The sequence below is a fragment of the Choloepus didactylus genome, chromosome 18 (genome assembly GCF_015220235.1).
Source record: "Choloepus didactylus isolate mChoDid1 chromosome 18, mChoDid1.pri, whole genome shotgun sequence".
NCBI classification, from domain to species: Eukaryota; Metazoa; Chordata; class Mammalia; order Pilosa; family Megalonychidae; genus Choloepus; species Choloepus didactylus.
The window spans coordinates 21,806,309-21,824,078 of record NC_051324.1 but is presented as its reverse complement, the minus strand read 5'-3'; the positions used below and the strand labels follow the sequence as shown (position 1 = coordinate 21,824,078).

General features: G+C 41.3%; 1 protein-coding gene across 1 annotated transcript in view; it reads left to right on the top strand.

Moving 5' to 3' along the window:
* LOC119514690 (protein LIAT1-like) overlaps positions 1–17,770 on the top strand; it is a 189,639-nt gene that overhangs the window by 166,811 nt on the left and 5,058 nt on the right. The gene's annotated exons all lie outside the window — the stretch shown is intronic.

Below are 17,770 nucleotides of genomic sequence, written 5' to 3'. Positions count from 1 at the left end.
CAAAATATATGGTGTACCCACTGCCCAGCTTAAGAAATGAAACTTCTCCAGTAGTGGAAGCTTTCAGTAACCTCCCCCGTCTGGAAGGTCTCCCCCAGCCTCCAGAGGTAACCTCATCTTGAATTTAGCACTTTTGGTCCCCCTGCATTCCTTTATACTTTTACTATATAAGTGTGCATCTTCAAACGGTATATAATACTGTTTTTCATGTATTAGAGTTTACATAGTTATCAAAATGTATGTATTCTTTTGCAACTTACTTTCTTTGCTCAACATTTGTGAGAGACAATTCCATGTGGACACATTTGGCCCCAGTTTGTTAATTCTTCGTGGCCATATAATAGTCCATCGTGGGACTCAACCACAATTTTATGTTATTCTTTCTACTGTTGATGGGTTTTTGGGACTTTTTAAAAATCATTTTTAAAATAAACACTACATGCATGTGGTAATGAAGTCAAAGGCACAAAAGAAGAAAGAGTGAAAACTAAGCATCACTTTTACTTTCTCCTAAGAAACCCGTCTGCCTGTTTCTCATGTATCCGTTCAGCGGTGTCCTAGTTATATACATATATGCACACATGGTATATCCTTTTATCACACATATTTGTTTATTAACAAGTGTTTATTGGGGGTCTGCTGCATGCCAAACTCTGCTTTAGGTGCTGCAGACACAACAGTGAACAAAACAGAATTCCCAACTTCTGTTCCAGTAGAGACAGAGAGAAGATGTACAAGCTAGATGGATATGTCAGGTGGAGTCAAGCGTGATGGGGAAAAATAAAGGGCAGTAAAGGAGAGGCTAGGCCTCCCTATGGTTGTGCCTAAGAGCCTCCTCCCGAATGCCTCTTTGTTGCTCAGATGTGGCCCTCTCTCTCTGGCTAAGCCAACTTGAAAGGTGAAATCACTGCCCTCCCCCCTACGTGGGATCAGACACCCAGGGGAGTGAATCTCCCTGGCAACGTGGAATATGACTCCCGGGGAGGAATGTAGACCCGGCATCGTGGGACGGAGAACATCTTCTTGACCAAAAGGGGGATGTGAAAGGAAATGAAATAAGCTTCAGTGGCAGAGAGATTCCAAAAGGAGCTGAGCGGTCACTCTGGTGGGCACTCTTACGCACACTTTAGACAACCCTTTTTAGGTTCCAAAGAATTGGGGTAGCTGGTGGTGGATACCTGAAACTATCAAACTACAACCCAGAAGCCATGAATCTCGAAGACAGTTGTATAAAAATGTAGCTTATGAGGGGTGACAATGGGATTGGGAAAGCCATAAGGACCACACTCCACTTTGTCTAGTTTATGGATGGATGAGTAGAAAAATAGGGGAAGGAAACAAACAGACAAAGGTACCCAGTGTTCTTTTTTACTTCAATTGCTCTTTTTCACTCTAATTATTATTCTTGTTATTTTTGTGTGTGACACCTAATGAAGGTGTCAGGGATTGATTTAGGTGATGAATGTACAACTATGTAATGGTACTGTAAACAATCGAAAGTACGATTTGTTTTGTATGACTGCGTGGTATGTGAATATATCTCAATAAAATGAAGATAAAAAACAAACAAACAAACAAACAAAAAAACTAGGCTTGACAAATTCATAAGAGTCAGAAACTGGAATACAGGTTACCAGGGACCAGGGTGGAGGTAGAGAATGGGGAGTTAATGTTTAGTTGGTACAAAATTTCTGTTTGGGGTGACAAAAAAGTTTTGGTAATGGATGGTGATGATGGTGTCACAACATTGTGAATTTAATTAAAACCAATGAATTATATGTTTGAATGTAGTCAAAAGGGGAAATTTTAGGTTTTATATATGCTACTAGAATAAAAATTGAAAAAAACAAGCACTGTACAACACAATGAACCCTAATGCAAACTACAGACTATAATAATAGTATAATTATAATAATATTCTTTCATTAATTGTGAAAGACTGAAGTAACATGTTAATAATAGGGGAGTTTATGGAAACTGTATTTTCTGCATGATTTTACTGTAAACCTACAACTGTTCTAATAAAAAATTATTAAAAAAAAAAAAAAAGGGTAGAATGGATCATGGGGGAAGTAGTCAGGGCAGGCCTCTCGGGTGAGGTGAGATTTCAGGGAAGGGAGGACAGCTACCCCAAAAATGTCCACGTGGAGGGAGAAGCAAGTGCAAAAGCCTGAGCTGAGAATGTGCTTGGCAGGCTCGAGAAACTGCAGGGGGGTCTGGGGGGCAGAGTGAGGGGAGCAAGGGGGTGGCAAGTGTTGGTAAACCATATACACAGCCCTATACTTCGTGCCTGTTCCTTGAACAATCTCTCTTGGCCTTTGTCCTATGTCAGCCCAAATCAAGCCACCTTGTTCTTTTTTAGAACCTATCAGGTAGTCTACAATATGGCAGAGTGGAATTTATTTAACTAGTTGTAGGGTTTTTCTTTCCTTTTTTTTTTAAAGGTGCCATGAAGTATGAAGTGAAAATCGGGAAGCCATTGGAGTAGGTATAAAAGGAGGAAAAATAAAGGACAGGCCTGCCCTTCACAGTTGCAAGGCCCAGGACAAGAATAGAATTTGAAGCCCATGTACCATAGATCTAAATATTAATATTATAAGTTATAAATCGTATAAACAAACTGTTAAAGAAAATATGTACTATCTTCTTGCCTTGACAAATATACTTTAGTAATATCCTGGAAGGCCAGATTTAAATCTAGAATTCTCAGGCTCTTCAGGGATCTGCAGCCAGCCCAGCAGCCTGCCCCCTCCTCTTCCCCAGCCCTGCTCCACCCTGCTCGAGGGCACAGGTCTGGACCCCTCAGCCTGCATGTCCAGGTGCTGTCCACGCCAACCTTCTCCTAGGAGGACAGACACCCACCCAGGCCCTACAAGCAGGCTGGGGCCATTTAGGCAAGAAATGTCAGAGTCCCACGTCCTCAATTTGTGTTCTAGATGATTGTAAAACTATGTAGCTTGCATAGTATTACTGTGCGATGGTGAAAACCTTGTGGATTGCACTCCCTTTATCCAGTGTATGGACAGATGAGTGGAAAAATGGGGACAAAATATTAGATGAAGAATAGGGTGGGATGGAGGGGATGGAAAGATTTAGGTGTTCTTTTTTGCTTTTATTTTTACTTGGGAGTAAGGAAAAGGTTCAAAAATTGATTCTGGTGATGAAAGCACAACTGTATGATGGTGCTGTGAATAACTGATTGTACACCATGGATGACTGTAGGGTGCGTGGATTTATCTTAAGCAAACCTATATTTAAGAAAAAGTAAATGAACAATGGGGGGAGGAGGAGAACAGGATGTTTTGGATGTACTTTTTAATTTTGATTTTTATTTTATTTTTTGGAGTAATGAAAATGTGCCAAGTTTGTGGTGATGAATGCACAACTATATGACGATACTGTGAACAACTGATTGTACACTTTGAATGATTGTATGTTATGTGATTATATCTCAATAAAATTGCATAAAAAATTGTGGTCTAGAAGGGGGAGGCGAGATAGGCTCTGGGTGCAGGACCTTTCGACCCCACAGACTTCTTGTCCCTTGGAAAGGGACACAGCTGAAGAAGGGCCAAAGCAGGATCCTGAAAAGCACAAGGCCTAGGGCAGAGGCCCCTCTTGCTCAAAACTAAGGCTAGTGCTGCTGAAGGGTGGGCATTGCCAGTCTGCCTTGTAGAGGGAACTGACGGCATGGAGAAAGTGAGCTGGTACCAGCCGCCCAGCCAGCTGGAGGGATCCAGGCTGAGCAGGCAGCAAGAAGGACCAAGCCCAAGCTCTACCCAAGGCCTGCCAGAGTCCACGTCAGCACTGGCTACAGGGGAAAACCCAGTCCTCCTAGGGAACAAACCTCAGCTTTTACCTGAACATAACAACAACAGTCACCGAGCCCACAAGGAGAAAGGGTAAACAAGGAAGCTGACACAAATAATGAAAATGCTATCATCTCATCTGTTGGCTTAATGAATATCCTTGTAAAGTTTTCTGCTCTCCTGCAAGTTAGGTAGAACTGGGAATGGGGATTCCAGGCCCACCTTGGTGGCTAATTAGCAATGAGATGTTGAGCAAGTCACTTTGCATCTCTGTGCCTTGGTTTCCTCATCTATCAAATAAGGATATACCTGTTTGACATCTTTCTCAGTTCTGAGAGTGAGTTCCCATTATCCCTACTTCCTTCAACATAGAATGTCAGCTCTGTGCTGGGAACTGGGCCAGGCCCTGAGAACAGAGATAGAAAAGTCATAATCCCTGACCCCAAAGAACTCCAAAAGCTGCTTCCAAGAGTTGTCTGTTTCCTGTAGAGTGTCGTCAGGGTCAGAAATATTTTCCAGATGAATAAATGTAAGTTAAGACAAAATGTTGTTTTTTTAAAGTAAGGCAAAAGGCATTTTATTCCTGTGCTAAATTATAGTTTCAGACATGTCAAGTCATGACTCTGGTGCAAAATTGGATTCAGCTCTTTAATAGCTGAAGGAACCATAAGATGTTAAAACTGGTTCAGCCATTGATTGTATTCATTGGATGGGTTTTACAGGTGTGAATATATCTCAATAAAATTGCATTTTAAGAAAACCAGTTCAAAGAAGAATTTGAAGATCAGAAGTATATATCAGAAATGCTGAAATGAAGTTGCTAATAAATACAAAACTGATTAATATCCTACAGGTCAATAAAATGTAATGTTTGGGGTCACCTTTTCTATAGGGTGGAAATAAAATGTACCTCTACTAGACAAAATTCATTTGCATTGCTGTGAATAAGAATCTTTGCATTACTCTAGGTTTTCTACATCTTAATTCCTATCCCTATAGAGTTGTAAAATAGTCTCGTCATTGGAAAGACAATCAAAGGTGCACACCCCTATAGAATCAGGTAATCCCCCAACTCTGAACAACACTGGCATTGCACTGAAAGGACACCCACTATCCCCTCTGCTCATTCCCAAGTCTTAGACAATTACCCCTGACACTGGCAGAATTGAAAATGTTTCCCTTGATTCATGCCTGTAACCTGCTGAGATGGCATGGAACCCTCCTGCAGAATGTTCACTCTTGAGGGGATGCACACTTCATTTGGTCACTGAAAGTTCTTACTGTCCTTCTCAGCTTTGGGTCTGGTTCCTAAAACAAGACTGTCGCTCCTGTGCAGCCTCAGTATTCAGCTCAGGCATCACCTTCTCTGACCTGGATTATGGATTCTCCCAGAATGAAAAGAAGTTCCTTTGCCTCCGATGGCTGAACCAGCTCTAAGGTAGCACAAAGACACGATCAGAATAAAACCTAGGAAATCTATCAAATGGTGCCTAAAGATACCCATGTATTTTAAAAGTTGGCCTGGAGGTGGTGGTGCTAAAGCCAGCCAGACCCAGAGCTACCATTCCAGGTAACCCCTCCAAATAATAATAATAATAATAATAATAATAATAATAATAATAACAACAAAAGCCAGGTCAGAATAGTAAATCACAATGTCATTGAGACAGACCATCACTTTGTTCCCTTGTCCCCATTAAACTGGTCATGGAGGATGCCACCACCCATGGTTCTAGAAAATGGCTGGGGCATTCATTAGCCAAAGGGAATCTCAAAGTTGGAGGTGGTTTTCTTGAAAAACTGAGATCTAAAGAATTCATACTAATTAACTAGACAAGAATTACATCCATGTAAAAAGGACCTAAGGTGGGAGGGAGCACAGAGCCTGGAGGAACACACAGGCCCTGCGATTCCGGAAGTCAAGAGGGACTTGGGGGCCCGATTCAGGAGTCCCGCCTTCTTCTAGGAGAAGCAGGAAGCTGTGAAATGGTTTAAGCAGGAGGGGAGGGAGTAATGCGAGCAGACTTCCATTTCTATGAGATCAACCATGTGGTGTCGGTTAGAGAGAGCAAGAGATGTGGGGAGGCTGACTAGTGGGTACCTGTGGCAGCATAAGTGAGAGACAAGGGGTGGCTGCTGTGGGTGTGGGTATGTTTAGCTGGTGAAACACATAGAATCCGATAAAGAATTGGATAGTGGTAGTGAGAAGGAAACACCAAGGATCATTCTGGCCCAGATGACTGGACAAATGATGGGTCATTCATCAAGGTACAGAACATGAAAAGAGGACCAAGTTTAAGGGAGATGATAACTTTGGTTTGTATATGATGAGTTTGAGGTGCTATATCTGATAGGATCCTTTCTGCCACAAGTAACATAAAGCCTGACTTGAAATGGCTTAACAAGAGGAAAAAGTTACTATCTCATATACAAAGAATTCTCAAATCAAAGCAGCTCCAGGGTTTTAATTCAGTTACTTAAAGATGCCATCAAAGATCCAGTTGTTTTTTTTTCTTTTTCTTCCTTAATACCCAGTCATGAATCCACCATCCAAACCAAGAAGTAGAACATGATCAACCATCCCATCTTCCTATGCGTCTCTCCCCTCTCCCATCCCATTTCCCCCAGAGGTAATACCATGGCCTAAAGTTTGTGCCCATCCTTCCATTTTTAAAAATATAATTTTATCACAAAAGTACAGATGCTAAACAGTGTTTTCCGTTTCACTTGTTATTGAGCTCTGAAAAATGGCATGGTGCAGTAGTCACCAGAGATTTCCTTATTTTCACACGACATTAATGGTTTCCAAGATTCATCCATGTCGTGGGGATAGCTATTGTTAATCTTTCCATGTGCGACTGGATCACACGGTTGCTTCCACTTTTTTGCTATGACAAACACAGCTGCTATGAGCATTCTTGACAGGTCCTGGTGCCACGTGCCTTTCCGAGCACCTGTCTGTGAGCACCAGGGTGAGTAGGGAAGGGCATCTGAAAAGCAAACCCCAGACATCTCAATAGCAGCTGGTCACTTGCACAAAGGAGCTCTGCCATTTACATTTCACCGAGCTCCTAGGGATAAAGGCAGTCAAGGGGCAGATACCGAGTGCTCACTGCATGCGGAGCTTTTCTGGGCACGTGAGGGAGCTTGACAGTGGATGAACTGAGGACACGCATGTGAAATAACAGAAGGGCCCTTTGCAGAGCAACGTGTCCACGGTGGCAGTGTGTGGATCAATATTAGCGGCTGTCATTTACTGAGTATTAATAGTGCTACAATGCATACGTTTGATGCAATACTTAGCAACGTCCTGGCAGACTATTTTAATGAAAAAGACAAGATAGTTTGAAATTTTACATGGAAAATCAAAGGCTCTAGAATAGTCAGAACAATCATCAAAAGAACAAATTTGGAGAACTTACACTATCTAATATTAAGACTTACTATAGAGCTACAATAATCAAGACAGTGTGGTATCAGTGTAAGGACAAACAAATAGGTCAATGGAACAAAATAGAGACCAGATATAGATTCACACATATACTGTCAATGGATTTTCCACAAAGATGCCAAGTTGAGTCAATGGGGAAAGGAATGTCCTTTCAATGAATGTTGCTGGAACAACTGTTTATCAATTTGGGAAAAAAGTAAATCTTGACTCCTATCTCACTTCAGTCACCACATTAATTTGAGATGGAACATGGAGCATAAAATCCAGAAACAAAAACCTTCTAGAAGAAAACATAGAAGACTATCTTTGTGACCTAGAGATGGGCAAAGATTCCTTGGACAGAATACAAAAGTAGAATCCATAAAATAAAAAAATTGATAAATGTATTTCATCAGAATTTAGTCTCTGCTTCTCCAAAGACAACATGAAGAAAATGAATAGACAAGCTACAGACTTGGGAAAAAAATCTTCGCAGCACATTTACCTGTCAAAGGACTTGTATCCAAGATATGTAAAGAGCTTTTACAAGTCAACAATAAAAATATAAACAACCCAATTACAAAAATGGGCAAAAGGCTTGAACAGAAACTTCACGAATTAAGATACACAAATGGGTATGAAACATATTGAAAAGTGCTCAACATCATTAGTCATCAGAGAAATGAAACTTAAAACAACTGGGAAATATCACTACTTACCCACTAAAATCGTTAATATCAAAGACTGATACTCCAGTTATCTATTGCTGTATAACATATCACCTCAAAACATAGTGATTTAAAACAATTACAATTGTTTCATTATCTCTTACAGTTTCTTTGGGTGAGGGACTCAGGAAGGGCTCAGGTGAGCGGGTCTGGCCTGGATGTCTCCCCTGTGGTTACAGTCAGACTATGACTAGATTTGGAAAAATGGGGGCTGGAGCAGTTGGGGGCATCTCTCTCTCTGCCTTCACATATTCTGGGGTCTGTCTAGCTTGCACTTCCTACAGCATGGTGGCCTCAGTGTACCTGGACTTCTTACCATACAGTACACTCGGACTCCAGGGCTCAGGGCTCCAGGAGTGGAGCTGCTTTACCTATTACCACATAGCCCTGGAAGTCACACACTGTCCCTTCTGCCACATGCTATTGGTTACAAGTGAGTCACAAACTCATCCAGGTTCAAGAAGAATGGAATTAGACTCCGCTGTTCATGTGGGAGTGGCAAGGTTCTTGATGAGCTTGTGTGATGAAGGATATTGTTGTGGCCATTTTTTGAAAATACAATCCATGGTGGATAAACTTGGAAAGAAAAGCAGGCAAGGATCATGCCAGGCTTGTAAGCAATACTTAACAGTTAAGTCTTGATAGGAATTGTAATGGGGAACCACTGGAAGATTTTAAGCAAGAGAATGAAATGGCCCAATTTGTCTTTAAAAGATCTTTCTAGCACCCACCCTGATCAAGATGAGAGTGCGGTACTTCAGGTCTCGGTGCCCCCACTCCCACCCCAGGAGTTTTGAACAACCAGGGAGAACTGGCAGAAACATCTTTCTCAAAGCTCCAGAAAACAGTTAAACAATTACAGTAACAGGGCAAGTGCTGAATCAAGAAAAAGCCTACTTAAAAGCAGTAAGATCTCATGGAGCCCTGGCTGGCCCCTCTTCTCCCCCACTTACTGGCTTAGTGCACATCCCTGGTCCTGGTTCCAGAGAGATCAAAGTAACCCTTGTGCACATACTGGAAGTGTGCATATCTGGCCCAGTCTGTGTGGTGGTGGTGTGAAGGACTCACCATCCCAGAATGTGCCCCGTATGTAGAAGGCGGATCACAGAGCTCTCCTACAGAACTCTGTGGGAGAGCAGTCGAGTGGCTGCCTGGGGCAAGGGACCGCTGGCTATAGGACATATAGTACAGTGCCTGGGACCACAAGGAAACTGTTTCCTAGAGGAGAGGGCACATATGTATCCATGTAAATGAGAAATTCTTGGGGCCACATGTGCATGCCTAAAGCAAGATGCATGGGCAGAAAGGATCAGGGAGGCCCTTAGGCTTTGGCCTGGGGCTATTCTCTAAACTCATTGTATGGAAAAGCCCTGAAAGAGAGCACTTGAACAGGTCAATCTGAAAAGACTGGGAAAGGTGTTTTCTTTTTTCTTCTTCTTCTTTTTTGGGTAGCTCCTGTCATTCAAGGAAAGCTCTGTCATAACACTAGCCAGATATACACTTAAGGAACAGACATCTCAGAATCTCAATTCCTGCAATAGCGCATTAAAATATAAATGTACAGGATGTGGGGGCAAGATGGTGGAGTACTGAGGTGTGGGTTTTAGTTACTCCTCCAGGGCAGTAGGTAGAAAGCCAGGAACTGCGTGGACCGGACACCGCAGAGCAATTTGACTTTGGGCATACTTCATGCAACACTCATGAACATGTGGAACAGCTAAAATCAGTGAAATCTGTAACTTCTCATGGCCAGGGGATCTGCACCCCTCCCTGCCAGGCACACTCCCGTGGGAGGAGGAGCCATTGGTGCTGGGAACCAGGAGGGAGAACTGCAGTTGCAGCTCTGATTGAAAACTCAGACTGCAGATCAAAACTCTAAACATAGATAGCCTGCGACCAGACACCAGAGAATCAGTCAGTCTGGTGGAGAGAAGATAGGGCTAGCAAAAACAGCAAAAAAACCCCAAAAGTAAAAACAGAGACTTTTTGGAGTTTTAGTGAGCATAATACAGAGAAGGGCAGGGCTCAAACAGAATCAGGCACATATGCAAATCCAGAGGGCGAGGACCCTTGTCTGAAGAGCCAGTTTCTCTGCTTTCTTGATTGTTCTTTAATGGCCCTCAACTCCTTGTCTCTTAGCATTTCAATAGCCCATTACATCTGCAAGGACTGTAAATAGTTCATACTGGGCTCTTCTTTTTTTTTTTTTTTTTAACCTTTTTCTCTTCTTCTAAAATAGTGATTCTAAGAAGCGCATTACAGAAAGCCTCAAAGACTTGCAATTTGGCCCCAGGCAAGAGCAGAGCTAAAATAGCTCTGAGACAGTGACAGGAACAGATATCTGCACGCTAATGTTCATAGCAGCATTATTCACAATTGCCGAGAGATGGAATCAGCCCAAATGTCCTTCAACAGATGAGTGGATAAATAAAATGTGGTATATGCACACGATGGAATACTATGTGGCAGTAAGAAGGAACGATGTCATGAAACATATGACAATATGGATGAACCTTGAAGACATAATGCTGAGTGAAATAAGCCAGGCACAAAAAGAGAAATATTATATGCTACCACTAATGTGAACATTGAAAAATGTAAAACAAATGGTTTATAATGTAGAATGTAGGGGAACTAGTGACAGAGAGCAATTAAGGAAGGGGGAACGATAACCCAATAAGAACAGATAAGCTATCGTGGGTAAATTTAACATTCTGGGAATGCCCAGGAATGACTATGGTCTGTTAATTTCTGATGGGTATGGTAGGAACAACTTCCCAGAAATGTTGCTATATTAGGTTATTTTTGGGGGGTAGACTAGGAACATGTTGGAAGTAAAGTAGTTATCTTAGGTTAGTTGTCTTTTTCTTACTCCCTTGTTATGGTTTGTTTGAAATGTTTTTTTAATTGTATGTTTAAAAAAAATTTTTTTTTGTATAGTTGATTAAAAAAAAAAGTTAACTAAAAAAAAACAATAAAAAAAATATGCAGCGCCCCCTTGAGGAGCTGGTGGAGAATGCAGGAGTATTGGGCTTCCCCACCTCGATGGTTGCTGATGTGCTCACACACATAGGGGACTGGTGGTTTGATGGGCTGAGCCCTCTACCATAGAACTTGCCCTTGGCAAGACTGTTGCTGCAAAGGAGAGGCTAGGCCTCCGTATTACTGTGCCTAAGAGCCTCCTCCCGAATGCCTCTTTGTTGCTCAGATGTGGCCCTCTCTCTCTGGCTAAGCCAACTTGAAAGGTGAAATCACTGCCCTCCCCCCTACGTGGGATCTGACACCTAGGGGAGTGAATCTCCCTGGCAACATGGAATATGACTCCCGGGGAGGAATCTAGACCTGGCATCGTGGGATGGAGAACATCTTCTTGACCAAAAGGGGGATGTGAAAGGAAATGAAATAAGCTACAGTGGCAGAGAGATTCCAAAATGAGCCAAGAGTTCACTCTGGTGGGGACTCTTACGCACAATATAGACAACCCTTTATAGGTTCTAATAAACAGGAATAGCTAGCAGTAAATACCTGGAACTATCAAACTACAACCCAGAACACCTGAATATTGAAGACAATTGTATAAAAATGTAGCTTATGAGGGGTGACAATGTGACTGGGAAAGCCATATGGACCACACTCCCCTTTGTCTAGTTTATGGATGGATGAGTAGAAAAATGGGGGAAGGAAACAAAACAAAACAAAACAAAACAACAATAACAACAAAAAAAGGCACCCAGTGTTCTTTTTTACTTTAATTGCTCTTTTTCACTTTAATTTTTATTCTTATTACTTTTGTGTGTGTGGTAATGAAAATGTCAAAAATTTATTTTGGTGATAAATGCACAACTATATAATGGTACTGTAAACAATTGAATATACGCCTTGTTTTGTATGACTGCATGGTATGTGAATATATCTCAATAAAATGAATAAATAAAAAAATAATAAAATAGCTCTGAGAGACAAAGCAATAAGTGGCAGAGAAAATTTCCTAAAGACCATAACTTCCCAAGAAAAGGTGGGCATGGCCAAGCTCCAGTGGCAGCCCTGTTTCTGGGAACTCAGACCGCAGGGGCTGGAATTCAGAAACCAGCTTCAGTCAGCCACACCCCCAGCAGGGTCAGGGTCACCAGCAGAACTAAAGGCTCCACACCTCCTTACATTGGTGGGGTAACTGCAGACTGGCAAGAGCCACCTGCTGGACAGCATGGGAGAAACATAGACTCTAAAGTCCTCATGGGAGGGTCTCATTCTCAAGGAAACTCCATAGCCTCCTCCGGAGACCTGGGCTCTCTGGACTGGGAAAACCTGACTGGGGTTGACCATATCTGAGGAGACCATCACACAAGAAGGATACATAGAGGCAGGGCAAGAAACAGAAACACAAGAAGTGAAAAACTCTGATCAACTAAACAGAATCTAAGTTAAAGGCCTAGAATAGGCTGAACTGAACACCAAGGGTTAAAGAGCAAAGCCAACCAACAAGAAAACCTTAGGTAAAAGAGTGAAAAATGTACAGGATGCAACAAAAGGTTACAAACATACAAAGAAACAGGAAGGGATGGCCAAGCAAAGAAGAAGATTAAAGCATTAGAAAACATCAGTGAGGAGGACCAGGCCTTATACATACCAGACAAAGACATTTTAAAAATGGACCTACAGAATAGATGCTATGTGAAATTAGGAACCCCGTACTTAATAAGTCAAGCCCTCGATCTTGAGCCTTGCTCTTGTAAAACTTATGGCTATACAACACATCCTAAAGTAATTTGGGTGGAGAATAAAAATAAATACTCGGGGCCCCCCTGAAGAGCTGGGGGAGAATGCAGATGTGTTGGACTTCCTCACCTGGATTGTTGCTGATGTTCTCACAAACACTGCGGACTGACGGCTTGATATGCTGAGCCCTCTGTCTTGGGGCTGGCCCCTATGAAGCTTGTTGCTGCAAGGAGAGACTAAACCTGCTTATAATTGTGCCTAAGAATCTCCCCCTGAGTGCCTCTTTGTTGCTCAGATGTGGCCCTCTCTCTCTCTAACTACGTCACCTTTGCGGGTGATCTCGCTGTCCTCCCCCCTATGTGGAAACTGACTCCCAGGGGTGTAAATCTCTCTGGCAACGCAGGATATGACTTCCAGGGATGAATCTGGACCCGGCATCCTGGGATTGAGAACATCTTCTTGACCAAAAGGGGGATGCGAAATGAAACACAATAAAGCTTCAGTGGCTGGGAGATTTCAAATGGAGTCAAGAGGTCACTCTGGTGGACATTCTTATGCACTATATAGATAACACTTTTTAGGTTTTAATGTATTGGAAGTACATTTTTAGGTTTTAATGTATTGGAAGTAAATACCTGAAACTACTAAACTCCAACCCAGTAGCCTTGACTCTTGAAGAGAATGTATAACAATGTAGCTTACAAGGGGTGACAGTGTGACTGTGAAAACCCTGTGCATCACACTCCCTTTATCCAGTGTATGGATGGATGAGTAGAAAAATGGGGTGGGATGGGGGGGTGATTTGGGTGTTCTTTATTTTTATTTTTCAATCTGATTCTGATTCTTTCTGGTGTAAGCAAAATGTTCAAAAATAGATTGTGATGAATGCACAACTATATGATGGTACTGTGAACAGTTGACTGTACACCATGGATGATTGTATGGTATGTGAATATATCTCAATAAAACTGAATTAAAAAAAACAAAAACAAACAAACAAACAAAAAAACTTATGGCTATAAAGGGGATGCTAAGCCTATCTATTATTATGCCTAAGAGGCACCTCCAGAGACCCTCTTTTGTTGCTCCATGTGGCCTTTCTCTCTCTAAGCCCAACTCTGCCAATAAATTCATTAACCTCCCCCGTTCATGGGACATGACCCCCAGGGGAGTGAATCTCCCTGGCGACGTGGGACATGACTCCCAGCAATGAACCTGGCCCTGGCATTGAGGGATTGAAAATACCTTCTTGACCAAAATGGGGGAAAGAAAGGTAACAAAATAAGGTTACAGTGGCCAAGAGATCTCAAATAGAGTCAAGAGACTATCCTGGAGGTTACTCATATGCAAGTTCCAGCTAGACATCCCAAATGACCCCAGTATGCCAAGCCCTAACCAACAGTAGTACCGAAATACTAGGTCCGTATCTGAAATTCTATGAAAGTTTCACTCACTAAGTTTATTTTTCAGAAACTTAAATCCTCCAGAGTGTTCCTATGCCAGATAAGTCCCAAAACCCAGAAGCAATAGCCTCTTCAAGAATATCAACCAGATGCAGCCCCCTTCCCCATAATGTCAACACCCCTTTTCAATATGAACAAGTTAGGGTGATCACCGACCAGACATCCCTGAAGATAGAGAAAGTGAGTAAACAAGAAGAAGGGGTAGCAACAGACAAGATAGGCTTTGACGAAGGATTACGAATATTGAATATTTATATTAACACTTCTTTTTAGATGCTAGGGTATTAGAATAGCTAGAAGGAAATAACTAAAATGGTGGAACTGTAACCCTAACAATCTTTGAAATCTGCTCTATAGCTACTCGTTAAATTCTACTTTGAAAGCTATCACCATTCTGTATATGTGTTATATCCTACAATAAGGAAATAACTGAAGCTGTAGAACTGTAACCCATAATGTCCCATGAAATTACCTATAAAACTACTTGTTAAATTGTATTTTGAAAGTTATCACCTTTATATATATATATAATATATTTCACAATAAAGAAGTAACTGAAATTGTGGAACTGTAACCCATAGCATCTTTGAAATTTGCTAACTACTTGTTAAATTGTACTTTGAACATTATCGCTCTTCTGTATCTATATTTCACAATAAAAAATGTTTTAAAAAATGGTCCTAAATATGCTTCAAGAGCCAAAGGAAAACACAGGCAAAGAGCTAAAAGAAAACACAGGAAAAAAAAAAATAGATGAACACAAAGAGAATATCAATTTAGAGATGGAAATTATTAAAAAGAACCAAACAGAGCTGAAAACCACAGTGGCAGAAATTTAAAATTCCCCAGAGGGATTCAACAGCAGATTGGAGCTGGTAGAAAAAACAATCAGTGAACTTGAATAAAAGGCAGTTGAAATCATTCATCCTGAGCAGAAGAAAGGTGAAAGATTGAAGAAAAGTGAACAGAAGAACCTGTGGGACACCATCAAGTGAACCAACATACACACTATGGGAATCCCAGAAGGAAATGAAAGAGAGAAAGAGGCAGAGAGAATATTCAAGGAAATAATGACTGGAAACTTCCCAAATTCAATGAAAGATAAGAATAACACACATCTAAGATACTCAATGAACTCATCTTAACTGGAAAAACCCAAACAGACCCACACCACAGCATTTTATAACCAAACTGTTGAAAACCAGAGAGAGAATTCTGAAAGCTGCAAGAGAGAAGCAATGTGTCACATACAAGGGATCCTCAGTAAGATTAAGTTCTGATTTCTCATGGGAAACATGGAGGCCAGAAGGCAGTGAGATGGCATTTAAAGTTCTGAAAGCAAAAAATTCCCAACCAAGAATTCTACACCTGGCAAAATTGTTTTCAAAAATAAGTGAGTAAAACATTCCCAGATAAACAAAAGCTGAGGGAGTTTGTTACCACTGGACTGGCCCTACAAGAGATGCTAAAGAGAGTCCTGGAATTTGAAAGGAAAGGATAATAGACAATAGATTGAAGCTGCATAAAGAATTAAAGGCCTCCGGTGAGGGTAATGCCAGTACCATTGTATTTTTGGTTTGTAACTCCAATTTTTCTTCCTACAGGATCTAAAAGACAAATGCACAAAATGTAATGAGAAATAAGTGGCTTTGGACTCATAATGTATAAACATGTAATTTTTGACAAGGACAACACAAAGGTGGGGGGATGGAGGAGCATAGGAACATTGTATATGCTGTTGAAGTCAAGCTGGTATCAAAGCAAATGTGATCGTTGTAGATTTAGGATGTTAAATTTAACTACAAAGAAAATACCAGAGAGAGAAGCCACGGAAGCAAGATGCTGAACATCACTGGAACCCAGAAGAGAAGGAAGAGAACAGCCAATGCCACCATATGCCTTGCCGTGTGACAGAGGAGCCAAGGATCACCTGCAACTGGTCTTTGGGAAGAAAGCATCACATAGATGATGCTTGATTTGGACATTTTCCCATTCTCAAAACCAGCTGTTCATCTCTTCCTCTCTGAACTCACCATGCTGTAAATGAGGAAAACTGAGAGGAAGAGGAGAACGAGGGTGAGGCAGCTGAAGATTATGAGGAAGAGGGCTCTGGTGTCTAGTGAAAGAGCACATCAGCGAATCAATTTGGTTCCTGAAATGCACTGATGTAGTTTGGCCAAACAGCTGAGAGGAGCCAGACTGCCTGGGTTCAAAACTTGGCTCTGCCACTTCCAAGCTGGAACTTCCAATTGCCTTGGGCAATTTACTTAACCTCCCTGTGCTTTGTTTCCCCATCTGTAAAATGAGGTTAATGATAGTAGCTACTTTATTGTATGGTAGGGAGATTAAATGAGTTAATGCATACACAGAGGGTTAGAACAATGCTTCACACATGGGAAATTCCCTATGAAATGTTTAACCAATGGCAATAATATTGATCATTTATTGTGAGCCAACACTGTGCTAGATGCTCCGTAAACATAATTTCTCATCTTGACAATAAGCACACAAGATAGGTTTACTATCCCCATTTTATTAACAAATAAACTAAGTTCCCAGGCATAAAGCTGATTGCCCCAAGTTACACAGCCAGGTTGGGTTTTGAATCTAAGTATGTGCAGCTCTGTAGACAGGGAGGTCAGTGTAGCTCTGTGTCAGGCACTGGGTGTGAAAATACAAGATAAATGATATTCTTAACCTGTTCCAGGGAACACACTAATCCAGTGAGGTAAACATTTACATAATTAACTGTAATGCTAAAGAGACTGACAAGTCTAATATAGATTAATGAAAATCCAAACTCCCTCCCACTTTCAAGAATCATTTTCTCTCTTCTGATTTCAAAATGACACATCAAATCCATTCATTTACCTCTCTCCGCCCCACACCCCCAATCCTGCTAATATTAGGAAAGAACGTGTTATTCATTCTGGTAACATAATGAAGAAGGCATATTAACCTTTCTGGCTGAAAGCAACTCAAATTCTTAGATAAAAATGTTTTCTGAGTTTACTTAATGAAACAATGATCTGGCAATAAAGTTAGAAACTCCTGGAGAAAAAATTAGTTGAAGGCAAGAGACCAGACAGGAGAGCAGAGCCCCACAGCCGACTGTGGTCATGAGGACATTGGCAGTAGCTTTTGTTCATGACTTCAAGAGGCACGGGGAATTTTGTCAATAAAAATTGGTAGGGGGAAAAAAAAAAGGAAGTATCTGAGAACACGCAGGTCATAAAGACAGAAATTAGAGTACAGTTTACCTGTGTGGGGGACAGGGGAATGAGGAGTCATTGCAAAACGGGTGTAGAGTTTCAGTTTGAGGAGACAGGAAAGTTTTAGTAATGGAAGGTGGTGAGGATTCCTCAGTATTGTGAATGTGATGAACCCCATTGAATGGTATTCCTGGGATTGGTTGAGATGGGAAAGTTAATGTTGTATATGTTACCACATTAAAAAAAAAACAAAGAGCATGCAACTAGAGACAATGACAACTAAATGCAATACACTATCCTGGATGGGATCTAACAAGGCAGAAGAAAAGGCCCAAAGGGACATTACTGAGACATAAGAAAAAATTGAGATATACATTGTAAGCTTTATATCAATGTCAAGTATGTTGAATTT